This window comes from Nomascus leucogenys, chromosome 8 (genome assembly GCF_006542625.1).
Source record: "Nomascus leucogenys isolate Asia chromosome 8, Asia_NLE_v1, whole genome shotgun sequence".
NCBI lineage: Eukaryota > Metazoa > Chordata > Mammalia > Primates > Hylobatidae > Nomascus > Nomascus leucogenys.
In genome coordinates this window covers 9633692-9658583 of record NC_044388.1, presented here as the reverse complement: position 1 = coordinate 9658583, position 24892 = coordinate 9633692, and the positions used below count along the sequence as shown (strand labels likewise).

The following is a 24892-nucleotide window of genomic DNA, read 5'->3' as shown; positions in this document are numbered from 1 at the left end:
ATGGCTGAGGCAGACCCAGGATAGAATAGAGAATAAAAGGAATGCTTATAGGAAACAATTTTGCATGGAATGCTAGATGGCCAAGCCTCAGCCTTTGGTCCAGTGCAACTCTTGCCTCACTTGTCAACAGTGAAAAATTAGTTTGGTTAGAAGAACCATCTAGAAACACACCAGCTTCTGCTACCTTCATGCTCATTGTTAAAAAAAGATTAACCAGTGTGAACATTCTGATCTGTTTATTCCTGGGACTGTTTTCTTTCCAATGGACTGTTTGTTTGTTGGTAGAATAACCCCCAAAAGCTCAAAGCTAAAAATGCATCATCAGTCCTAGTCGGCAGTTCCTTAAGAATGGACTGGCGGCGTGGTTGAGCTGATAATGGAAAAGCTGCACCTTCCTGCAGAAGATCAAGCGACCTGCTATCCCACCCCAAATTTCAGCCTGAGGCATATTTCAGTGAAGGTAGGTAGCTGTGCTTCTCAGAGCAGAGAAGCAATTTTAAGAGCAAAAAGGTAGAGGAAATCTAGAAAAGAACCGTCTTGATACAGATTTATCCCATGGTGTGAAGGGAGGGCAAAGAACCCAGTGGCACTTCGCTTGTCCAGCAATTTCTGTCACTGTGGTGACCAACTTCTGCCCATTCCAAAGGGTCTTGAACTGCTCAGAAACTGGGAATTCATTAAAGTCACTGCCTTCTGTAGGAATAAGGACGTTCGTCTCGGGAGATTTGGCACTGACTATTTCACAATCCAGGGAATTCTTGCTCAGGTAAGCATGGCAGCCATCTGTTTTGTCGATGGATATGGTTGGCACTTTCCCCTTTACCCGAACTTTGACATCCCCACTGTTGATTATCTCCACAATACCACGTCATTGAATACCAGACCAAGTTTCTTACGGTTGTCTACTGTAATGGAGCTAATTTTGCCCTTGATTTGCAATGTCGTGTTGACACACTTGTATATGTAAGCCACCTGTTTCAGCTCTGTGTCCTCAATCACCAGGTTGGAAACATTTTCCTGATTTTCCACTCTCCACTTCTTGCCCTCCAGTTCAAGTATAGCTGGCTCCTTCTTTGTGGCTGGTTTGGGGGATGGGCTGGTTTGGGGTTTAGGTGCAGAGAATGGCTTGGGGCCACTGCGTAGTGGACCACTCTGAGCCTTCAGGGCAGGGTTCTTGTGAGTCTTCATGTCATCAGATAATGTTTCAGGGCATGTGTGATGCTCTCCCCCTGGTTAATCTGCACAAACAGTGCTGAGTGGGAAGCGGACTCATCTGAGCCTGAACTGGTAGAGACTGGGGGAGGAGGGGATCCTGGTGGAGGGGGAGGAGGACCTGATCCGGCAGAGGGTCCAGATGGCAGTCCACTCAGTTCTTTTCCCACAGGCCCCGTTTTGCCCCAGGCCAGTCTGGTGGTATGGAACTCCTTAATGCAAGCCTGCAGCTCTGTCCATATACTTAAATAAGCTTTGACCCAGTCTACATGCTTCTTATCCACATCTTTGTACTCTTTGAGGACTCGGTTTGTATAAAACATGGCAGATCATTCATTTATTTCACATAAGGGCCAGGCTTGGGAGCCATAGCCACCCAGCCCAGGGCCTGGATACTTTCGCTGACAGCTGACAGGTGATTAAACAACTTGCTGCCTCAGTTCTTCTCCCGAAAGGTTATCACTTCTTTGATCTGCTCTGAGATGGGTGCCAACAGGTCAGAAAGCTTATTATCTGCTGGTTGTTGACACTGAGAAGCTGTAACCAACAGAGCTCGCTCCAACTTCAAACCTGTGTGGACCATCTCCGCATGTTTCTGCATGTCTCCCCCAATCTCTTTACTGATCTTCAAGTACTCTGCCACAGGACCAGCAAGCAGCGAGTCAAATGCCTGCACATATGGAGCTGCTCCTACTTTTGAAGAACTGTCTGCATACCCACGGTGCATGTCAGAGGTATGAGATACTGCCTCCAGGCGGCCCACTGCCCCCTCCAATCTTTCTACCAGATTTTGCATGTCAGCCATAATGGACCACCTCAGAGTTCTGCCTCACCTCCGGACTGCGATCAGCCGCTCTCCTAAGTCTTTTGTATTTCCATATAAACTGTAGAATCAGCTTGTCAATATCTCCCAGAAAGAAAATTTACTTAAGATTCCCTTAAGAACATTCATGATTCATGGGAGAAGGTCAAATATCAACATTAATAGGAGTTTGAAAGGAGTTAATTTGAACCCTCATGGATGACTTTGAGGGGTTCAAGATTTCAGTGGAGGAAGTAACTGCAGATGTAATGGAAATAGCGAGAGAACTAGAATTAGAAGTGGAGCCTGAAGATGGGACTGAATTGCTGCAACCTCATGATAAAACTTGAGCAGATGAGGAGTTGCTTCTTATAGGTAAATAGAGAAAGTGGTTTCTTAAGATGGACTCTGCTCCTGGCGAAGATGCTGTGAATATTGTTGAAATGACAACAAAGGATTTAGGATATTACGTAAACTCAGTTGATAAAGCAGCAGCAGGGTTTGAGAGGATTGACTCCAAATTTGAGAGAAAGTCTGTTGTGGGTAAAATGTTATCAATCAGCATTTCATGTGACAGAGAAATTTTTCATAAAAAGAAGAGTCAACCCATGCAGTAAACTTCACTGTTTTCTTATTTTAAGAAATTGCCATGGCCACACCAACTTTCAGCGACCACCACTCTAACCAGTCAGCAGCCAACAACACTGGGGCAAGACCTTCTACCAGGAACAAGATGATGACTCTTTAAAAACTAAGATGATCATTAGCACTTTTTAGCAATAAAGTATTTTTAAATTAAGGCATGTACATTTTTTATACATAATGCTATTTGTGTAGTGTATGTAAATGTTATGTTTATACTATACCATAATAGATTATGGGTGAGCTAGCCTGGTGACTAGCTACGTTACCTTTATACTCTACCATAGTTTATTGGTGACTCACCATAATAGACTATGGTATAGTATAAATATTTATATACACTAGAAAGACAAAAAAATTGCGCAACTCACTTTATTGTGATATGTGCCTTATTGCTGGGGCCTGGAACTGAACCCACAGTGTCTCTGAGGTACGTCTGTACTTGACGGAGATCCCCCTGTCCGTTACCAGGTTCTTTCTCTGTGCCACTCCCTCCTCTTCAGTGCTCTGCCCTGTGAACTCTAGCCACCTTGGCCTCCCTGGACTAGCAGCTCCATGTCCTCAAGTGCAGAGATACCACCAGGCTCCACTCGGGGTTGTTCTCTTTGCGCCATGTCCTGGAGCCTCTCTTAAGGCAGTAAGCTGGTGCAATTCTAGGCCTCACCTTGTATCTCTTCTGTCTTCCAGAGAACATTGTCCTTTGTTGCCTGATGTACAGTGTCTTATTTCATCTGTCTTGTCTATATTTTTCTGTTTGCTTGGGGTTTTTTGCTTCAGAGAGGAAGTTCAATCCAGTCCCTGGCCCTCCATTTTTTTCTGAAAGAATTATCGATCAATTGATTTTCAACAACATTGCCAAGGCAATTCAATAGAGCAAAGTAAGACTTTTCAACAAATAACACTAGTGTGATTTGATATTTATGTAAAAACCAACTCTTGTCTCATGCCATACACAAAACCTAATTTCTATTAGAAAACACATGAAAAAATTGTTGCAACCTGGGAATAAGCAAAGGTTACTTGGGGCCAGAAAAGCATGAAACATAAAGCAAAATGTTGATAAGTTGGACTTTATAAAAATCTTTTATCTCCAAAATACACTGCTTAAAAAAAGGCAAGTCACAGAATCAAAGAAAATATTTTCTATTCTTATATCTGAAAAAGTACTTGTATCCAGAACATATAAATAACTTTTACAACTTAATATAAAGTTAATCAAAACAATATGAAAATGAACAAATATTTGAAAATAAACTTCAACAACTTACAAATAAGCAGAGATACCACCAGGCTCCACTCAGGATTGTTCTCTTTTCACCATGTCCTGGAGCTTCTCTTAAGGCAGTAAGCTGGTGCAATTCTAGGCACACAAAAAGATGCTAAATATTATTAGTCTGGGGGAAAAGCAAATAAAAACCACAATGAGAATAGCTAAAATTAAAAAAGCAAAATTAAAAATGTTCACAATACCCAGTGTAAGCTAGGATGTGAAGCGTTTGAAACTCCTATACTCTGCTGGTGATGTGTAAAATGGTAAAACCGCTTTAAGAAATTCTTTATGAATGTTTCAAACTTGAACATTCATTTACCATACAATCCAGCCATTCCACTCCCAGATAATTTCCCAAGAGAAACTAAAACCTCTTCACAGAAATACATGTCACAAATATTTATAGCACCTTTATTTAAAATTTCCACAAACTGGAAATAACCCAGATGTCCATCAATAAGTGAATATACATAAGCAAAATATGGTGTATCTATAGAATGGAATTCTACCCAGCAATAAAAACAAATGGACTACTGATAACATATAGCAACATGGATGAATTTCAAAAATAATATGCAGAATGAAGATAATCATACTCAAAAAAGTATATACTATATCATTCCATTTATGTAAAATTCTAGAAAATATAAACTAATCTATAATAACAAAAAGCAGGTCACTGATTGCCTGGGGCTAGGATGGAATGCAAAGGGGTAGGAAGGAACTTTGGGTGGTGATAGAAATGTTTTGTATCTGGATTGCAGCACTGGCTTCATTGGTGTGTATACATCTGCAAAAAGTGAAACTGTACGCTTTAAGTGGATGCACCTCATTATATAAAAATTATACCTACATAGAGTTGATTAAGGAGACTCTAATATTTGGGAGATTTATTTTATTTTATTTTGGTTTTCTTGTTTTTTGTTTTTTGAGACAGGGTATCACTCTGTCACCCTAGCTGGAGTGCAGTGGCACACTCGTAGCTCACAGCAGCTTCAACCTCCTGGGCTTAAGCCATCCTCTCACCCCAGCCTCCTGAGTAGCTGGGACTACAAGCACACACCACAATGCCTGGCTAATTTTTTTTTTTTTTTTTTGTAGAGATGGGGTCCCACTATGTTGTCCAAGCTGGTCTAAAACTAACTCTTGGTCTCAAGCAATCCTCCTGCCTTGGCCTCCCAAAGTGCTAGGGTTATAGGCTTGAACCACCATGTCTGACCAGGATTTCTGCTTTCACTTAGGACCTAGAAAGTTGCAAGACAATTCCTCTACCTATAAAAATGGCATGTAGGACTGTGGACAAAACCGAAATAGGCCCACAAGGATAAAACAGATAAAGAATTCAACCAAAAGAATATACAAAATTTTATACATAAAGAATAAAAGCTAATGGAGATTGAAAGGATGTCCCAGAAGGAAAAAAAAAATGTGAAAACACAGAAAAGGCACATAAAATAAAGCAAACCATCTTTTAAAGTGAAACAGGACTCACCCCGAATTCTTTCTTGCATGAGATCAAAGAACCCTCTCTTGGGGTCTAGATCAGGACCCCTTTCCAGTAACACTGGGTGGGAAGGAACTGATGAGGAAATGGAATAGTCTTGAACTGGCTGAGTTTAAATCTACAATTGACACATTTAAAATCAGTTCTGCTAAGGTGCCTTCAACTAGTACATTTAGTTCTTTTTCTGAAAAGGGAGTCTATCAGCCACTCACTTAAGAAAAAATAAGGTACATATTTGCATGTCTGAATTAAGATTGCGAATTTTCATGCTGACTGCCTGTTAGCAAATTCCATTTCTGTCTTCGTTCCTTTTTATTGTTACTTTGAAAGTATCCAACATCTCCAGGCTCTTTGCCTCTGTCAACCTAAATAACCAACAGAGAGAAGCCCTCTAAAAGAAAATAATATTTATTTGGGAATAGGGTATTGCAATGGGAATACACATACCATCATAAACTCTGTGTGTATTCAGGAAAGTAAGGGAAGACAAATGGTTTTAAAGGAAAAACGAGGAGGGTTACATAATTGTTCTGAGCTGATCACCCTTAGCTACAAGGATCAATAACAATGGTGACACCACTCTGAGTTTGGACAGGCAGTTGATGAGCAGGTGTCTCTGCAGAATTATCTTTTGTGTAAGGTTGTGATAACCTCTGTGCAATGTTTTGATTTTTGTAGAACTTTTGTGATAGTTTTTATTATCAGGCATTTGTGCATGAAAACCCTCTCTTTATAGTTTTTTTAGCTCTACTTGTCAGAGTTTGTTGTTGTTATTGTTGTTGTTTGGTTTGTTTTAACAGAAGTGACTCCATTTTGATTCTGAGTCTGACAACTTGCGCACATCTGTGGTGTCTGTGTCCTCCTCTGATTGTTGTGAGATTTCCATGCTAGCATGTTCACAGAAAGAAAGCCCATTCTCCCCTCTGTATGAAAGACAATGTGCCAGGAGTCCACTGGCAATCTGAATAAACAGAGTTTAATAATTTAGTGCATATAAATCGACATTGGACCAGAATTTCAAAAGGACTATGGATGCCAGGGAAATTTCTATTTTCTGAAGAGAGATCATTCCTGTAATTTATGCTGGGGCAGAGAATGTCGTAAGCATAAAGCAAATTGCAGAAAGGTATTCGTAGCCCAGTTCCTGATAAGATGGAAAGATGAACACAGGACCCTGTCCCCTCACTACTCTGTACGTAGTAGACGTTCAATAAATATCTACACACTTTTTTAATAGATAGAGAAATAAAAAATTATTATTGTCCCTCACACATTTAAGTTATGCTCTTCCTTCCAGAAGTTTCATCATTTCAACCTAATTGGTTATTCAGAGATTGCGGACTTCGTCCCACCCTAGAGGGGGATATAATGACAGTCATCATTCTTTCTAGCCGCCTAGCACCCATGAGCTGAATTTGGGGAATCCCCCACTGTGTGAATTGGGCCCTCCCACTAGAGGAGCTCTCTCTCCCAGCTTCCCTAGCAGCAAGGGACCAAACTGAGCCCCACCCTGAGTCAGCTGCCTCCATGCCAGACTGTAAATCTAAAGCTGATGATAAGGAGGGAATGGGCCCCCATGGGAGCCACTCAGCAAGGATGGCAGCAGCTGCAGGCTGGGGCAGGGCTCCCCCAGTGCCTGTGCCTGCCTCCCAGGGAGCATTACTCCTGACCATGCAGCCACCTTGCCTGGATTTCTGACCCACCTGGAAATTCTGTGAGCTATTTAATATTCTTTAAGCTTTGCTACTTCCAGTGAGATGGATGGGCCAGCAGCAAAGGTATCACCTAATTAGAAATGCAGAACCCCAGCCCTATCCCAGACCTACTGAATCAGAATCTGCATTTTAACAAGCTCCCCAGTGGCCTGAATTTGCATTAAAGTTACGAAGTACCAAGAGATTTCTCAACCATCCACAAAGAGTTTCTATCATTTGTGATAAAGAGTGTTGCTGATGGGAGTACTCGTCTCTGTGCCCCCATCTTCTCATCCATACATTGAGAAGGCTTGACTTGACAGCCTTGAAAAAAAGGAAATTGTGACACATGCTACAACATAAGGATGTCATGCTGAGACAAATAAGTCAGTCACAGAAGGACAAAAACTGTATGATTCCACTTGCACAGGTCCCTAGTGTAGTCAAACTAATAGAAAGTAGAATGGTGGTTACTAGGGGCTGGGGTTGAGGGGAAAGGAGAAGGAGCTGTTTAATTGATACAGAGTTTCAGTTTTCCAAGAAGAAAAGGTTCTGGACATTAGTTGCACAGCAATGTGAATATACTTAACACAGACTGCACACTTAAAAATTGTTAAGGGCCAGACGCAGTGGTTCACGCCTGTAATCCCAGAACTTTGGGGGACTGAGGCGGGCAAATCACCTGAGGTGAGGAGTTTGAGACCAGCCTGGCCAACATGGTGAAACCCAGTTTCTACTAAAAATACAAAAATTAGCCGGGCATGGTGGTGTGCCTGTAATCACAGCTACTTGGGAGGCTGAGGCAGGAGAATTGCTTGAACCTGGGAGGCGGAGGTTGCAGTGAGCCCAGATCGCACCACCGCACTCCAGTCTGGGTAACAGAGTGAGACTCCATCTCGAAAAAATAAATAAATAAATAAAAATAAAAATAAAATGAAATAAAATTGTTGGCCAGGCTCTGTGGCTCACGCCTGTAATCCCAGCACTTTGGGAGACCGAGGCAGGCGGATCACGAGGTCAGGAGATCAAGACCATCCTGGCTAACACAGTGAAACCCCATCTCTACTAAAAAAACACAAAAAATTAGCCAGGCATGGTGGCGGACACCTGTGGTCCCAGCTACTCTGGAGGCTGAGGAAGGAGAATGGCACGAACCGGGGAGGCAGAGCTTGCAGTGAGCCAAGATCACGCCACTGCACTCCAGCCTGGGCAACAAAGCAAGACCCCATAAAAAAAAAAAAAGCATATGAAAAGATGAAAAGGCATATGAAAAGATGTTCAACATCATTAGCCATCAAGGAAGCACAAATTAAAACAAGGGTAAGGGTAAGATATCACTTTGTAGCTATCAAAATGGCTAAAATACAAAATCAGGAGAATACCAAATGGTGGTGAGGATGCAGAAGAACTGGATCACTCGTATGTTGTTGGTGGTGGAAATGTAAAATGGTACAGTTGCTTGAACTATGGAAAATGATTTGGTAATTTCTCAAAAAACTAAGCATAGAACTACCATAAGACATAGTAATTTCACTCCTTAGCATTTATTCCAGAGAAAGGAAGACTTATGTTTACACAAAACTCTGTACATAAATATTCACAGTAGCTGTAGTCATAGTAGCCAAAGCTTAGAAACAGTCCAGATGCCCAGTGGTGAATGTTTAAACAGACAGTCAGACATCTATACCATAGAATACTACCCAGCAATATAAAGGAATGAACCACGGATACATGCGAAAACCTGGATAAATCTCCAAATAATCATTCTAGATGAAAAAAGTCAATCCTAAAAGGTTACACTCCATTCATAAGACATTTTAAAATGTAATGACTCTACTCATATGACATTTTTAAAATGTCAAAATTGTGGAAATAGAGAACAGATTAATGGTTGTGAGGGGTTAAGGAGAGGGCAAGTAGGAGGAAAGTGAGTGTGGCTACACAAGGGCAACCTGAGGGATGCTTGCAGTGATGCAAATGTTCTACCTTCACTATATCAATGTTAATTTCCTGGTTGAGATATTGTATAATAGCTTTGCTCAATGATGTTATTATCACTGAGGGAAGCTAAGTAAAGGGTACACAGGTATCTCTATATTATTTTTTACAACTGCTTATGGATCTACAATTATCTCAAAATTAAAAGTTTGATTTCACACACACACACACACACACACAATTCCTTAATTTGGACAATAAATGACACAGTCATCCTGCTTATAAGGCTCACTGTGACTTGACCTTTGCTTATGTCTCTATGTCCTGAAACTCCAATTTGCACCTCTAGCCACACGCAATTGCTTTTGTTCCCCACACTTCCCTACCAACTCTACTATTCCTCATCCCCACAGCTGAGGCCCCTGCTCCTATAGGTCTCCTCTACTCCTTCATTCCCATGTCCTTCCCCCCATCCTGCCCCCAGCATCATTTGTGCACCTCTCTCAACACTGAGCATATTCTCACAATTCCCCACTTGCCTGTCTGTCTTCTTATCTGGCTGGGAACTGATCTGCATTCACCTCTGTCCCCTCGGTAGCTGCTTGTTAAGTTGAGCTCAACTAACACTCACTAACACAGTCAACATTAACACCACACCACTGCACTGCCATTGGACTCAGCTCCCTGCCTAATGCATCCCTGTCTCTTGCGTTCACTTACTCAAAATTCAACATTCTTTGCAGGAATATCCAGTTAGCTAAGCCTAGGTCACAGGCCCATACCCCAGCCTCCAGGGGGGTAGAAAAGGGTTAGCCAATCACTACACATTCTGAGGCTGGAGGCAGAGCCCTGTCTCCTACCAAGCACCACACAACAGAGCATTACCTGCAAGCAGGAAGAGGCTTCTGTTGTTGGATGGCCAAAAAATAACAAATATCTAATCTACACCTCAAACTGCAGGAGCACGAAAAGTATAGAAGGCTCTCTAATTTCTTCTCTCCCTAAAAATGTTTCACTTGCTCTTCTTGCTTCCCTCACGAACTCTTTGGGCCACTTCAGCTCAAATAGAGCCGATATATAGAGGGATTACATTTACAAAGATTATTGAAAAATGACGAAAATGCTCCTGTCCCAGGCATTCAGGGCCAGACTGGTGTCAGAAGATGTGGTCATTGTCTGTGGCAATAAACCTTAAGTGCTTGCAGCTCATGCATGAATTCTCAACCTTCTTTGGATCCCCTCTTAGCTCACCTTCAATTATCCACAACTCAAGTCAACTACGTGTCAGACCAAGAAATCCAGGGGGAGATGATGATGACGATGATGATGATGATAACAGCAATACTAATATCTATTAATAATACTTGATGAGCACTTTTACTCCAAACATGACTCTAAATGCTTCACATTCTTTTATTTAATTTTCACAATATCCCCATGAAAGCAATACTATTTTATGCTCATTTTAAAGATGAGGAAATAGAAATCCTGAGAGATTTTCTACTGAAAATGCCCAAGGTTACACAGCTAGTAAGTGGTGAAGCAAAGGTCTAGTTCTAAGCTCCATGCCACCCTGCCTTTTGAGAGCAGCTACCTGTGAGGCAGGGAATACAGCAGCCAGGCTCCAGCTGTCAGTGCCTCTGCAGGAGGTATTGGTGCTTCTCAAGCTCGCACATTGAGGAAGACCCTTCTCTTGTGAGGAGAGGCCCAGCTCCCTCCGTCATCCAAGGAGGTAAATTATCATCAACATCTGTAACAGATAACTGACTGAATCGTCATTCTGGCTCTTACTTTCTTGGACTTCCTCAACATTCTCTTGGCTTCTCTTTTTACCAAAGGTTGGAAGCATGTTTCCTTGCAACTAAATGAATGGACTGGAGTAAAATGAAAATAAAAGCTTTCTTTAAAATCTCTCAATCAATCTAGAGCCCTGTGGGTGTGCTGGCAGCATTTGAGAAAATCCTGGGTCTGGGAGCCAGCAGACACCTGTGAACAATAATGAACCAGGATCCTCTGCAACCTGAACTTCTAAAACAATCTCGTTGCTTGCCAGACAACTGGGAAAATATGCCTATTGACCTCCCCGCTTCCCTGGCCAAGCCAGGGTTCCAGGAAGCCCAGTGGTGTGTATGCATCTGAGCAGGGGAGGGGGCAGGAGGTGCTGGGGGATGGGAATTTTTGTGCAGAGTGGGTGCATATGCCCATGGAATATGGGGAAGGAAATCCATATAAATAGATGGTGTGCCCAAGTCTTGGCCAGTGCAAATGCCCCATGGAGGCTGTGGTTCAGTGCATGATGGCTTGTGGCCTCCTTCCCCACCCAGTGTTTCCCTGCTACCCTTTCCTACAGGAGATCAGGCAGGACATCAACAAACCCGGTTTGTTGATGCTTTAGTATTTCCTCACATGTTCCAGTGATAAGGGCTTCTATTGGCTGAGCTCACCGAGAATCAGACACTTCATACACAGTTACAATATTTCTACATGAGGGCTTTGAGTCTGTCCATGTAACAAAATGGAGGCTTAGAAATTTGGTCAAGGTTCAGAGTCAGCAAATGGTGGAGCTGAGCTAGGCCCAGGTCTTTCTGATGAGAAAATGTGTATGTTTTCTCTGTATATACACAGCACCCAGGAAGGCATGGCTGCCCCCAGCTTGGTGACACCCAAGTCCACACCAGGCTCACCTCCACCAGCAAACAGTGTTGATTGAACAGGGTCACAGAGGGACTGGTAAGAGTAGGGGTGAGGAAGAGAAGAGCAGAGGAATAGTGCAAGAAATAGTTCAATAATAATAATAATAACTGAAAATAATATCCAGTCATAATTGACTGCTTACTATAGTTAAAGCAAATAAGAAGGAGACCGTTAGCCTAAGATTGTCTGTATATCTGGAGCTCTTACAGAGTTAACCCAAAACTTAACTTGGAGGCATTTCTTGTAACCAATATAAAACAACAACAACAACAAAACTGAGCTTTATCCAATCACAGGCAGCCAACTAGCCAGTCTGTTATATAGCTAGGGATTTCCCCTTGAACTATACCCAAATAAAGCAAATGCTCAGCTGTAGCCAATCAAGTAATTTTGTCAACTTTACTTTTGCATTCAGCCTATAAAAGCTGGTTGCTCATGCTGCTGTGGGCGAGACTCCGTCTCAAAAAAAAAAAAATTTATTTTGTCTAAAGTTTTGCTTTTAACATGCTGTGCCAGACACTATGCAAAGCACTTTACATTATCTCCTCTAAAAGAAATAAATTCCTTAAACTAGCCACCTATGTGGGCAGGCAGAGTGAAAAATCTCCTCCGCTAGATGGCATGGCTGAAGAATCTACCTCACGAGGATCCAGGCCTCGTGAACAATAGACACCCTATACAGGTATGAGAACTCACTGAGCTGCACAGGCAGGTGGATGATTCCTCCCACCAGACTCTCTCTCTCTGGTGGAGATATAGATGCCTTTCCCACCCACTCTTAGGAAGACTCTGCTTTTTTGTAGACATGTCTGGCCACCGTGATTATCCAAGACTTAGAATATTATCTCAGGGCTGGCCTGAGACATGTGCATGTCTCAGACAGGCTAATGAATCTGAGGCCTCTTCAATAGCTTAACAATATTTGTTCCATATGTGTCAGATAAGTGTTCTCAATGAATATTTAAATGTCCCCTAGTATGCTTTCTGTCTCAACAGAAGTGGACCATGGTACATTTTGCCACAGTTGTGTGGTGTCAAGTGCAGACATCTGAGTTAACTGGTACCATGTTTTCCATTTATTCTGCTGCTGTCTTAGTGGTCCTTGTAGATTGACACCTCACACCCATTGGCCTGCCCTTTCGTATGATTCCACTGGCTGTGGTGGTTTTGTGAGGATCACAAATGTCCTTCAATCAGAGACAGGTGCCCCAAACTTTATTCTTCTAGTAACATGCCTGCCTTTGCCAATTGTGAATTCCTCCTAGCCTTTCTTGAACCTGTCTCCATTTCCAGCCTGTGCTATCTCTCAAACTGACAGGTTGCCCTTGGGGAAATAGGATTTCCTTCTCTGTGTTTTAAAGTTCTCCTGAGTGTCTAGATTTTTGTCATAAGATCCAAGTCCTATTCTACACCTTCTCCATTGTTTCACACACTTTGTAAGTCTCTAAGGATGAAAGAGGCAACTTCTTTGTCTCTGTTTCTTAAAAATTACACTCCGCTATTGCCTTAGTTTCTTGATGCTATTTTTTTTTTTCTCACTGCAAAGGAGACCCCTCTTCTTGTGTGCCTGTGCTTGACATCAGGATTTAAATACAACTGCTTGCCATTGGTATTGTGGCCTCACATTCCAGGCTTCCCTCATGTCTGATTTCAAAACTGTATCCACTCCAACCACTGAAATAGATTTGCACTTCCACCACAACACTCAAGAGCAAGAAACATTGCATTACTTTCTTTTTTCCTAATTCAAATTCCATCTGGCTCTCAGTCCCTACTTCCCTGGGCAGTGAGACACCCAACATAACTCACTACTGGGGATACCTTTTCTTCCCTAGGGTCACCCAAGAAGCCAGTGAGACTCTCACAGTCTTGAAAACTTGGGGAAGGACCTCTCTGGTCTTCAGCCTACCACTAAGATTCTCATTGCCCATGTTGTCTATTTAAAATGGGTGGTGTCACATTTTACACCCTGTATAGGGTGCAGTGTTTGTTTGCTGCTCCCAACATCACATCCTTCAGGGCCCAGTAACTGACAACTGTGTATAATCCCCCTGGAGGCCTTGACACGAAGGTGAGGTGCCATTTTCACCATGCATGGACCTCACCATCACCTTCTCCTCCACCTCCAGGAGTCACCCCAAACACCAGGCACCAGCTTCCACCTCCTCCTCCTCAGGCAGAACCAAGCTTGGGCCCCTAGTGTGGAAGGGCTGTCTTCTGGGTGCCAGGTGCAGCAATCACTCTAGGTGTCTGCTACTAAGCCCAGAACTCACCTTTCCAGGGACTAAGCTTCTGCTTGAGGACTTTCATAGCCACAGGGGTGTGCTTGGCTCACTGTGCAAGCCAGAAGTAACTGGAAGTTAATGACTTAGAAGCAACCTCAATCAATGATTTGAGGATAAATACATCAGCTCCTGGTCCCTATGGTGGAACAACACAGGGAGCTGTGTTTCACACAACCTCCCAGTGGGATGGAGCCCGAGGTGCCCTCGGCAGTAATCTGCTGGTCAACACACCCTGCATTAGCTGCCCTCCATGCCTGGGCTCACTTCTCCACTCTGCCTACTGTGTGCCTCCTGTGGTCACCTCCCAGATTGCCCACAAACTCTTGTCCTAAAGTCTGCTTCAGGGAACACCAACCTAGGAGCCCTGGTAGCTTCTGTTCTAGGCTCTGAAACCCAAAAGCTATCAACATCTCCAGAGGAAACAAGTCCAGACCTAGTCTGCCCTTATCTGTTAAGAAAGAAAAGAGAAGAAAGAAAAATGATGTTTTTCTCCTTCTGGAGTCTCCTCCACAAAGAGGATAAGAGAAATGAACAACACCATATATTTTACCGCCATAGAACAATTGCTAACTGAGTACCTACTGTGAGGCCAGCCTGGCCCACAGCCATCTGGGGGATAAAGAAGAAAAATGAGAAGGTGCTGATGACCCAGATCTCAGGAGAAGAAAATCAACATTCTTGGTGTGGGAATGAACAATAGTGGAGTACCGACTCTGAGGCACATGTCCTATATTCACATCCTCAGGTATTTGTTGGGAAAATTAGGGCTCAAGGGAATGCAGTGACTTGCTCAAGCTGAAGGTCACCTAATCCAACCATGGTGTGACCACGCCTTGGCCAGCAGGGTCTCTTGCCCTGACATGGGGGCTCTGGTTGGCAAGGAGAGGACTTTGGCAGTAGTAGGCCGTACATTTGATAGGACCCAAACAGGGCTTCTCTAAGGCTGAGTTTTCACAACCATGTACTTCAGCTCCATCCAGCCCTTCTAGGGAAGGTGCAATTCAGAGAAGCTACAATGAACACTCACAAAATGGGTTAATAACAGTATGGCAAACACCAAATTAATTGCCCACCCAAGTAATGCAGTCCATATGGGGGCCCTGGAGAGCAGAGACAATGGGTGGCTTCTCTCCCTGTACTCAAGTCAGCAGGAGTCAGAGTCACTGAGATTGAGGACCCAAAGTTCTCCCAGAGCCATGAGTGGTGGCTTCACCTTATTCTGGCCTCCTTGCCTGTAACTTCTATAAAGAGAGTTTTGCAGGGCTTGAAGTCATTGCTGAGACAAAGTGGAGGTTGTGTTTGGTTGCGCTGTGAGCACTTTCTCAAAGAGAGGGTCTGTTTGGAGCTCTGCTTCCCTGGCTTTCCTCTTCCAAAGGCCAAGAGCTTGCAAACACTGCAATGTGAACTATGCATTAAAATTTTATACACTAATATATATTTTACTGAACTTTTTAATAACCCTGGGAGAAATAGCTTTAAATAATTCAATATGGTGTTGGCCCCGAGCTGAACTATGCTACAAGTAACCATGTATAAAATATGACACTAATATTGCATACCTTAATATAATAGATGTTTATCTTGATAATAAGCCATTTGAATTCTAGTAATGTGTGAGTTACGGTTGCTATGGCACAGTCTTGTTAAGGTTTGAAATGAGACATCAACAGCAAAAGCAACATAAGTGTACACATTAATCTACTTGCTATTCATAAACGAACCAACTGGACAGTGAATAGCTTATTCATAAATAAAAGCTTTAAATGCCATTTATGAGGCAAGTGAATGACTGGAGGAAGTTTGCTGCCAGTAATGTATGTTTTCCTCAGAGCTACCTTTGGGATTTTATAGAAAGTCCAGCATGAGGACAGAGGTCAGTTTCCCCAACCAACAAGGAGGCCATTGTCAGAGGAAGGAGCCATTGATGCATAGTAGGTGTTCAATAAATTCTTATTGGAAGACTTTAAGTGGCTGCCTCAGGAAGAAGAATTTAAGAATTTGAGTGGTTTCCAAACCCGGCTATGAATCAAAATTACCTGGACGTTGTGTTAAAAATACAGATCTCCAAGTCCCGCCCAGATACAGAGTTAGAATCTTCAGATTTTCAGCCTAGGAATCTCACCCCAAGTCTACAGTCAATTTGCCTTTTAAAAACTTTTTAAAATTCTACAAGTTTTTTTTATTTTGTTTCGTTTTATTGTTGTTTTGTGAGGGGCTAGGGGTTGGTTGGTTGGTTTATTTGTTCGTTTTTAGAAACAAGGCCCTACTGTGTTGCCCAGGCTGAACTCAAACTCCTGAGCTCAAGCAGTTCTCGCACCTTAGCCTCCCAAGTAGCTGGGATTACAGGTGTGTGCCCTGCACCCAGCTCTATGGGATTTTTAGGGAGAGAATCATAAAGTTGGAAGAAGCCCTGGTGATTATCTAATCCACCTCTGAAATCACATAGCAGGTTTGTGGGCAAGCTAGGACCCATCTGCCTTCTGATCCCATACCAATGTCGCAACATTGTTTTCACCAGGCCTGTGTCTCCAAACTGGGACAGGTGTCCACTAGTTGGATGAGTCAGGACTTGAATTTTAGCTACAAGTGAAAATAACCTAAGGCAAATCAATTTAACCAAGAAATTACATGGCTTTAGGTACAGCTAGATCCCAGGATTAAAATGATGTCATTGGGGTTTACCTCTGTCCACCCTTCACATATGCTTTCCTTTGGGTTGGTTCATTCCCAGGCAGTTTCCTCTACTAGCGACCTTGAAATTTCTAGGCTATATCTCAGTGGTTTACCCATCCAAGCTGAAACAGGCCTTCTCTGTTGCAAGAGTAGCAGCAGACGCCCAAGGGAGATACTCATTGGTCTGCTTGGGCCACATGTTAATTTTTTTTTTTTTTTTTTTTGAGGTGGAGTCTCGCTCTGTCGCCCAGGCTGGAGAGCAGTGCCATCTCAGCTCACGCCAACCTCCACTTCCTGGGGTCAAGCGATTCTGCTGCCTCATCCTCCCCAGTAGCTGGGATTATAGGCATGCACCAACACACCTAGCTAATTTTTTTTTTTTTTTTTTTTTTTTTTTTTTAGTAGAGATGGAGTTTCACCATATTGACCAGGCTGGTCTTGAACTCCTGACCTCACATGATCCGCCCGCCTTGGCCTCCCAAAGTGCTGGGATTACAGGTGTGAGCCACTGTGCCCAGCCCACGTGTTCATTTCTGAAGCAAGCATTGCACTCAGAGGAATCTAACCTGAGTTATGGGTACACCTGGGACAGGGCAGGGTCCAGCCATGGACAGAGAGTGGGGAGGGGTGGTTCCCCCAGAGAGAAATTGAGCCACTGGTACCAGAAAGGGAATAGAGGCAGGGCAGGAAAAGCAACGGAGCAGCTGTCTCCTCACCAACACCGTGCCAGCCACATGCGATGTGACAGGTGAATGCAGGCGTCTTCTGCAGCTCCCGTCTTACTCACAAAAAGTAGCTTAACACATCAATATTACGTTAAAACAAGCCCAGAAGTAGAGTGCAAAATTCTCGTGAATTTTTAAGAGGAAGCAGGTAATTTCAAAGAGCCCTCAAGCTTGCAGCAGGCGATGCCAGCTCACCCCAGACTCCCAAGGGCCCGGAGCGGGAGCTCAGTAGGCACATTCACTGGGGGAGTCTGGGAAGCCTGAACTGCAGGGTCTGGCCCTGAAATGATCTGCTGCTTAAATTATTCATTATTTGTTCTCTTGATAAATCTAATATCTCTCCACCCCAGTTGTAATTCCCTCATGGCACGGCCTGTTCCCTTGCCCCTCCTTGATCTTCCCTTGTGTAGAAGGACCTGAAGGTCCCACTCCCCACTCCAGCCTCAGATACTTTGCCAAGATTGGGTCGTACTGGAGGGCAGACATGGGGTAGTCAATGTGCTCTAAGCCCAAGCTAGGGAGAGCTTCAGACTGAAACAGGTTTAACCCTGGCACCGCCAGACAAGCCAAGCACTGTCACCCCTGGATTCCTTTTCTCTGATTTTCGCAGCTGAGCTGGAGGACATGGGCATGAGGCCATCCATTTGTCCCACTGGGTGATCCTGTTCCTGGCCACTATGATAGAGATGAGTATGAGCATCTTTGCCTTCGAGGTGCCCCTAGTCTAAGCAGAGAATGGGGCAGGATCTTGAGCATCAGGACACCATGTGTGGTTGTACAGGTTGAGCACTGCACAAATGCCCCAACTGAGGGGGCCAATCAGCACTCACTTGCTCATCTGTGAACTCTGGCACAGGGCTATCTGCCCACAGGAAGAGATACAAAACCACCATAGGGCTAAGTGGCAGCCCTAAGGATGTCATGTTCCTAAGACCAGAGTCAGGTCTGAGGAAGAAGCTGGGAAGCAGAGCCATGGGAGTCTGAGGCACCAGCCCCAATACTAGATCCCCAAACCCAGCAATGGGGAGAGGAGGGAGCAATTGTGTGTTAGTAAAAGAGCAGAAACCTTAGTTAGAAGCCAGAAAGAGCCTGGAAGCCAAGAGAGACAATGAGAAGTCAGAGGAAGTAGGCAGGTCAGGGAAAAGCTGGGAGACTCTATGAACTGCATATTTACCTCTAACCCATTCCTTGCCCTTCTCCTGCCTGCTCGGTGTTGCAGGGAACTGCCTTCCCCAGGCTCTCAAGTTCTCTGACTTCTGGGTAGTGTTGTGTGCAAAATCTCTCTTTACTGTTCCAACTCTGGCTACATGCTGTTCCCTTCATCCACAATATCCTTCTCCACCAGCCTAACTTTTTCAGAACTCAACTTAGGTACTACCTTCTCTAGGAAGTATTTCTACCCACACAGTCTGAACTGTACACATTTTCTTCGAGCCCAACAGCCTCCTGTGCCTCCCTGTTATAACAGACCACATTTGTGTTGTTCATCTGCTGATATAATCTATTCCTATCCCACCTCACATGGGCTCTGAACTTTCAGAAGGCATGGTGTCATCTCCCATCTCTGCATCCCCAACATCTAGCACAGAGGAGGAGTCCAATAAATGTTGGTTGGATGCTTACTCTTTATCAAGGGATTTGCATATGTTTTCTCATTGAATAATCATATAACCTGGCATGGCAGAAACTGTCATTATCATTCTCACTTCACAGATGAGTCTAAGTGACTTTCCCAAAGTTGCCCTATTAAAAGGTGATTCTTGGCCAGGCACGGTGGCTCTTGTCTGTAACCCTAGCACTTTGGGAGGCTGAGGCAGGTGAATCACCTGAAGTCGGGAGTTCGAGACCAGCCTGGCCAACATGGTGAAACCCCGTCTCTACTAAAAATACGAAAATTAGCCGGGTGTGGTGGCACATGCCTGTAATCCCAGCTACCCAAGAGGCTGAGGAAGGAGAATAGTTGGAACCTGGGAGGGAGAGGTTGCAGTGAGAAGAGATCGCACCACTGCACTCCAGCCTAGGTGACAGAGTGAGACTCCGTCTCAAAAAAAAAAGGGGTTCTTGAACCCAAATTCCCCCTTGTCCTCAGGCCTTCCCAGCTCCTGAACAGATTCTCCTACCTGAATGTTTTTCTAAGAGTCTCAGCACATTCTGCCCCTCCCACCCCACCCCAAGATGGATAACATCATTGCTAACCTCAGCCTTGAGATCTATGAGTTTTCTGGAGTTAGAATACTACCTAGGTTTAAATCTCTGTTCTGCTATTTGCTGGGTAACCTTAGGGAAGTTGCTTAATCTCTCCAAACTTTAGCTTCTTTATCTGTAAAATGGGTTCAAAGAGTCTCTACCTTGTAAAGCTGTGTGAAACTTAAATAAGATGAGATATGCAAAGTCTTAGCGTATCGTCTGGACCATAGAAAGAATTTTAAAATGTCAGCTACTAGTAATAGAGTAAGTTGATTAATCAGATTATGTATGCTAACTCAGTGCTTCTTAAACTTCAATGTGCCTGTGAATAAATTGGGGGTTTCCTTAAAATGCAGATTCTGATGCAGGTGGTCTGGTGTAGAGCCCCAGTTTTGCATTTCCAATAAGCTCCTGAGTAATGCTTCTGCTGCAGGTCCAAGAGCCACCCTTTGAGTACCAAGGCTCTAGGTCAACCAGGAGCAGGATCTTGAGAGTCAGGGGCTTAAAGGGGAGTGGAGGTGTATTATTTTGGAATCAGGGGTCCTACCTGAGGTGGGATGAAACTGGGAGTTCGGGAGGGGGTTCTGCGGTGGACCAAAAGTCGAGTAATAAGAGGGCAGAAGGGTGCCCTGCAGACCAGCGTCCTCAGCTTTTCAAATTGTGGCAGAGGGGCAAGAGGAGAGGAAAGAAGGATTGGGACTTCCTTCCTGGGACCTGCCCTCTCACCTGCAGAGGGGTGAGTCTTACAACACATGTGCATGTATCTAGCTGCAAACTGCTGCCTCCATCTGTCCTCAGGGAGGAATGCTGGGGCCACAGAATGGCCAAGAGGCTGAGAACAACTGGTCCAGAAAGCAAGTAGCCCTGGGTTCTTGTTCACTGGGCAGTAATGGCCCCTCTCTCTGCCCTCCATCCCAGCTAGGGGTATGCAGGAGGTGTAGGGAGGCCCTGAATGGCTGAGCTCCTGAGATCTGGGTCTAGTCTGGCTCCCCGTCTGCCCCAGCAGGCAGCACATATACCCCACCCAGAGAAGGGCCCGCAATCTCTTTCTGACCTTAATTGTGGTCTTCCAGCCCTGGCACCCCACCTGGTCATTTTGCTCAGGCCTCGCTTGATGAAGCCTAATAGGGGCTTCATCCTAGGCCCACCATGCCCCAAGGTTTTTGGGGAGGGAGTGTGAACTGCAACAGATTTCTAAGGGAAGCATGTCTGTCAATAAATTTTAGATTCTAGGAACTGCCTATGAATGGAGTGTTGTCAAATAGCCCCCACCACATCCAATGTGATGACCAAAAAGCTTGTTTTGCTGGCTTTGGGTTTTTAGCATATGCACATGGTTTTTTAAAAAGTCAGGGAGCACGGAAGAAATTATAAAAGAAGGCCCCAGACATCACCCTCCCTCCCCACCAACTCCCAGTGGGGTCACTCTGGACTCTTCCAGTTGCTTCTGTGGGTATTTCCCTCCAAGTCTCTAGATAATATGATTTTAACATACTTTCTAGACAATGATTTTAGGCATTATTTCTTAGTGCATATGACTAAACTCAGGTTACACAGAAACTATTTTAAACTTCTCATTTTGATGTCTTTATAAGTGTAAATACCACCTTTATACTTCTGCTCCTAGGGCCACCATGCCTCTTGACTCTCCCTTGGCAAGCTAAAGATATTAACTTCTCTCCCTACTCTCCCTACTCCTTCCTACCAACCCAACATGGCTTTACATTTTCTTTTTCTTTTTCTTTTTCTTTCTTTCTTTTTTTGAAACAGGCTGTCACTCTGTCACCCATGCTGGAGTGCAGTTCTGTGATCTTGGCTCACTGCAAACTCTGCCTCCTGGGTTCAAGCAATTCTCCTGCCTTGACCTCCCGAGTAGCTGGGATTACAGGAACGCGCCACCATGCCCGACTAATTTTTGTGTTTTTAGAAGAGATGGCATTTCACAATGTTGGCCTGGTTAGTTTCAAACTCCTGACTTCAAGTGCCTCGCCTGCCTCAGCCTCCCAAAGTGCTGGGATTATAGGTGTGAGCCTGCATCCAGCTTTACATTATGTTTTCAAGATTGATATTCTGTTCTACAACTACAGTTAAGGTTTATGTTCTTTGTTTACAGGCTGAATCTAACAACTGAAAATCAAGAAGCAACGTTTACATCATTATGATTAGGCAAATATTGATGGCAGTTCAGCCGATACGGTAAAGTACTATGAGCACACTGCTTTTCTTGCAAACTTTTTGTTTGTCCTGGAGTTTCTATTTATCTTTCTTTCCTCTTGTCCTGTTTGCTTATATCACATCCTCACTTTTTTCAAACTTTCCATCATATCAAATATTCTAAGAAGCAAGGAATTATACTAAAAACATTTAATCACCAACCAACCCTATTTAATTCCATTTATGGGGATCACTTATAGCAGAGAGCAATCAGAATAGACGGAGCCCTTGTCACCAAAGCACCAAGGCAGGGTGCTGGAAGCCCCTGGTTGTGCCAGCCATGAACTTCTCAGAATCCGGATCATGGCAAGGTCCAGGAGATCCCAGGATGGGGCTGGCCAATGGAAGAAGGGTGGCTCATGTTAGCTGCTATCTACAAGCCCACTCAGAAGTACTTAAACTGGCACATCCTGGCTAGCCATCGGGCCTGCAAACAAGTCATTTTCCCTGTGCCCTCCCCTCATTTCCATCTAAACTTGCTGCATTCTGAACTTGCTGTCCAGCCCGCTTCCCCACCCTGCTGTGCTGCAAGGGATCCCCTGTGTCCTAGACCCCATGTCTTCTTTCTTGGTTTATCCCTCTTGTTTTGCTAAATAGAAGATTAAGTTTTACCATTTTATATTCAATTCAGAGGATGATCTTAAACATATTTAACCATCACTCATTAAAAAATTTTAATCACTGGGCATCTTGTTACAAAGTTACACAAAGACTCTGATATTTGAAAATCTCGTTTTCCTAAAGTTACCACCAGTGACATCCTAGAGTTGAAAAAGTGCTGTTTTGCAATTGCCTGAAAGTCAGAAAACAAGAGAGGAGGCCACAGTAGGCCATCGTTGGTGTGGAATTCCCATCATCCTCTCGGGATGCTTCATGTACCAGGGTGATGCAGGGGTATACAATACATCAGCTACATCATTATCAATCTAGGTATTAAATACCAGTAGATGATTAATTGTGTTCTTGTGATTCAGTTAAAAATTAAATGCAAATGGAAGTTCTAAAATTGTCCCCCTGGATCTCAGTGGGTCATCTTTCATAAGACCTGAGGTGCCCAGAATCCTACTTCTGGTACCACTGCTTTATTCAACATGCAGTTACTGAGTGTTTCTTATTCCCATCTCCTGTTCTCCGGGAGCTCACTATTTAGAAGTGGATACAGACAAAATAACACACCATGACACCAAGGGTGATCAGTAATGTGATACAGGGAAGCACAAATGACTGTGGGGGCACTAACGAGGGACCTCACCCAAAGGAAGCAAAGTCTAATCCATTGCTTAGATGGATGCACAGATAAGTGGGTGCATAGGTGGATGGATGGATGCATGGATACATGGATGCATGGATGGATGGATGGGTGGATGGATGGATGGATGGATGGATAGGTAGGTAGGTGGGTGAGCAGATTAATAGGTGGGTAGATAAATGGATGGATGGATGAATGGATGGATGGATGGATGGATGGATGGATGGATGGATGGATGGGCAGGTGAGTGGATGGTTGGGTGAATTGGTGGGTGGATCAATGAATGGATGAATGGATGAGGAAACATCACAGAAGGCAGTGGAGAATGAGGGCTCAATCCTGATTGGAGCAATCATCCCTTCCCTATACTGTAAGGGGTGGAGACAATATATGAGTCATCCCTGGATTCCAGTGCCTGGCACGAGCCTGATACATGGTAGGCATTCAATAAATGTTTGTCAAGTGTGTGAATCAATGAGAGCTAATGAACACCAGGCATTGAGAGAGTTCAGCCAAATGTCTTCCCCTTTCTGGGCCTCAGTTTCCCTCCATGTAAACTAGATATGAAAACACCCATCACCAGAATTTATAATACTACTGGTTGCTGCAAAAGGTAGACTGTGCTTGTGAATCTGCTTTTGAATTCACTGTGCGGCAGGCCTCAGAGAAGTAGCATCTTTTACTTCACCCACTTTAGCACTCCACCCTTTGATATGTGTGCATTAGCTTGATGCCTAACTATCGCAACGTTGGGATACGTATTGTTATGATCATGTCCCTTTGACAGATGAGGCTACTGAGGCTTGAATGGATGGATAAACAACCTTGAAGCCAGACCCACCAATCCTGGCTCTGCTGTGTAAATCTGGGCAGATTACTTTACTTCTCTGAACCTCTCAAAGATATAAAGATTAAACGAGATAAAGCATGTAAAGTGCCTGGCATGCAAGAGGTAATTAATGGTGTTTTTCTTTGTTGCCCAAGCCAGGAAGTTGCAGAGACTGGATTGCGTTCTTTTTACCAAAGCATAATGCTACTAATGCTTTTAAGTTAATCAACGAAAAAGATTAAAGTTCTGGTTGGCATATAGTGCTTCAATACATGTAGGGAAGATTTCAGTAACACACTGTGGAACCTGCAATATTTAGAACAACTCACATTGTCAGTGAGCTGCTGTGGCCGTCCCCATTTGATGCTCCACCACTCCTTGCGTGCAGTATGTGCCATTTCTTTTCCCCGCCTGCCCCCTGGTGGTAGATTTGGGGACCACAGGCTTTGCAGGAGAGCCAGGCTCGTGGCCGCCCCGCATCGCCCTCTGGTGACTGCTGCTAGCACTTTGCAGAGAAGGAAAGGAGGAATACTGTATGTGCCAAGGAAAGGATTGAAAATGCACTGGCTGGATCTCACTCCCCTGCTCCATCGTTCACTGGTTGTGTGACCTTGGGCGTATCACTTAACTTCCCTGCATATTAGTTTTCCTTATTGGCAAAATGGGTAATACACCCACTCAGAGTTTTTGTGGTGAATAAGATAACTGAGGTAAAACACCTAGCACAAAGTAGATGCTCCATAAAATGTAACTTCTTTCCTAATAAAATGAAAAATAAACAGCTTATCATCCAATTATTACAAACTGTCTTACCAGTTTCATAGCAGAGTCAAATATCTTGATAGATTGGGCCACAGGGTAGGTCAGTTTAGAGGACAGGGGGAAATAGACGAAGGGGATTGTTAGGAAAATCCAAGGCTTGGGAAACAGCTGAGGATTGCAGGTGAAGATTCAAGAAGGCATTGAAGATCTCT

At 43.9% G+C, this 24892-nt stretch overlaps 1 pseudogene across 1 annotated transcript; it reads right to left on the bottom strand.

Annotated features, from left to right (window-relative positions):
- Window positions 1-496: 496 nt before the first annotated feature.
- Window positions 497-2065, bottom strand: LOC101178270 (annotated as a pseudogene). Its single transcript, XR_178591.3, has one exon. The product of XR_178591.3 is annotated as an adenylyl cyclase-associated protein 1 pseudogene (transcript).
- Window positions 2066-24892: the final 22827 nt, after the last annotated feature.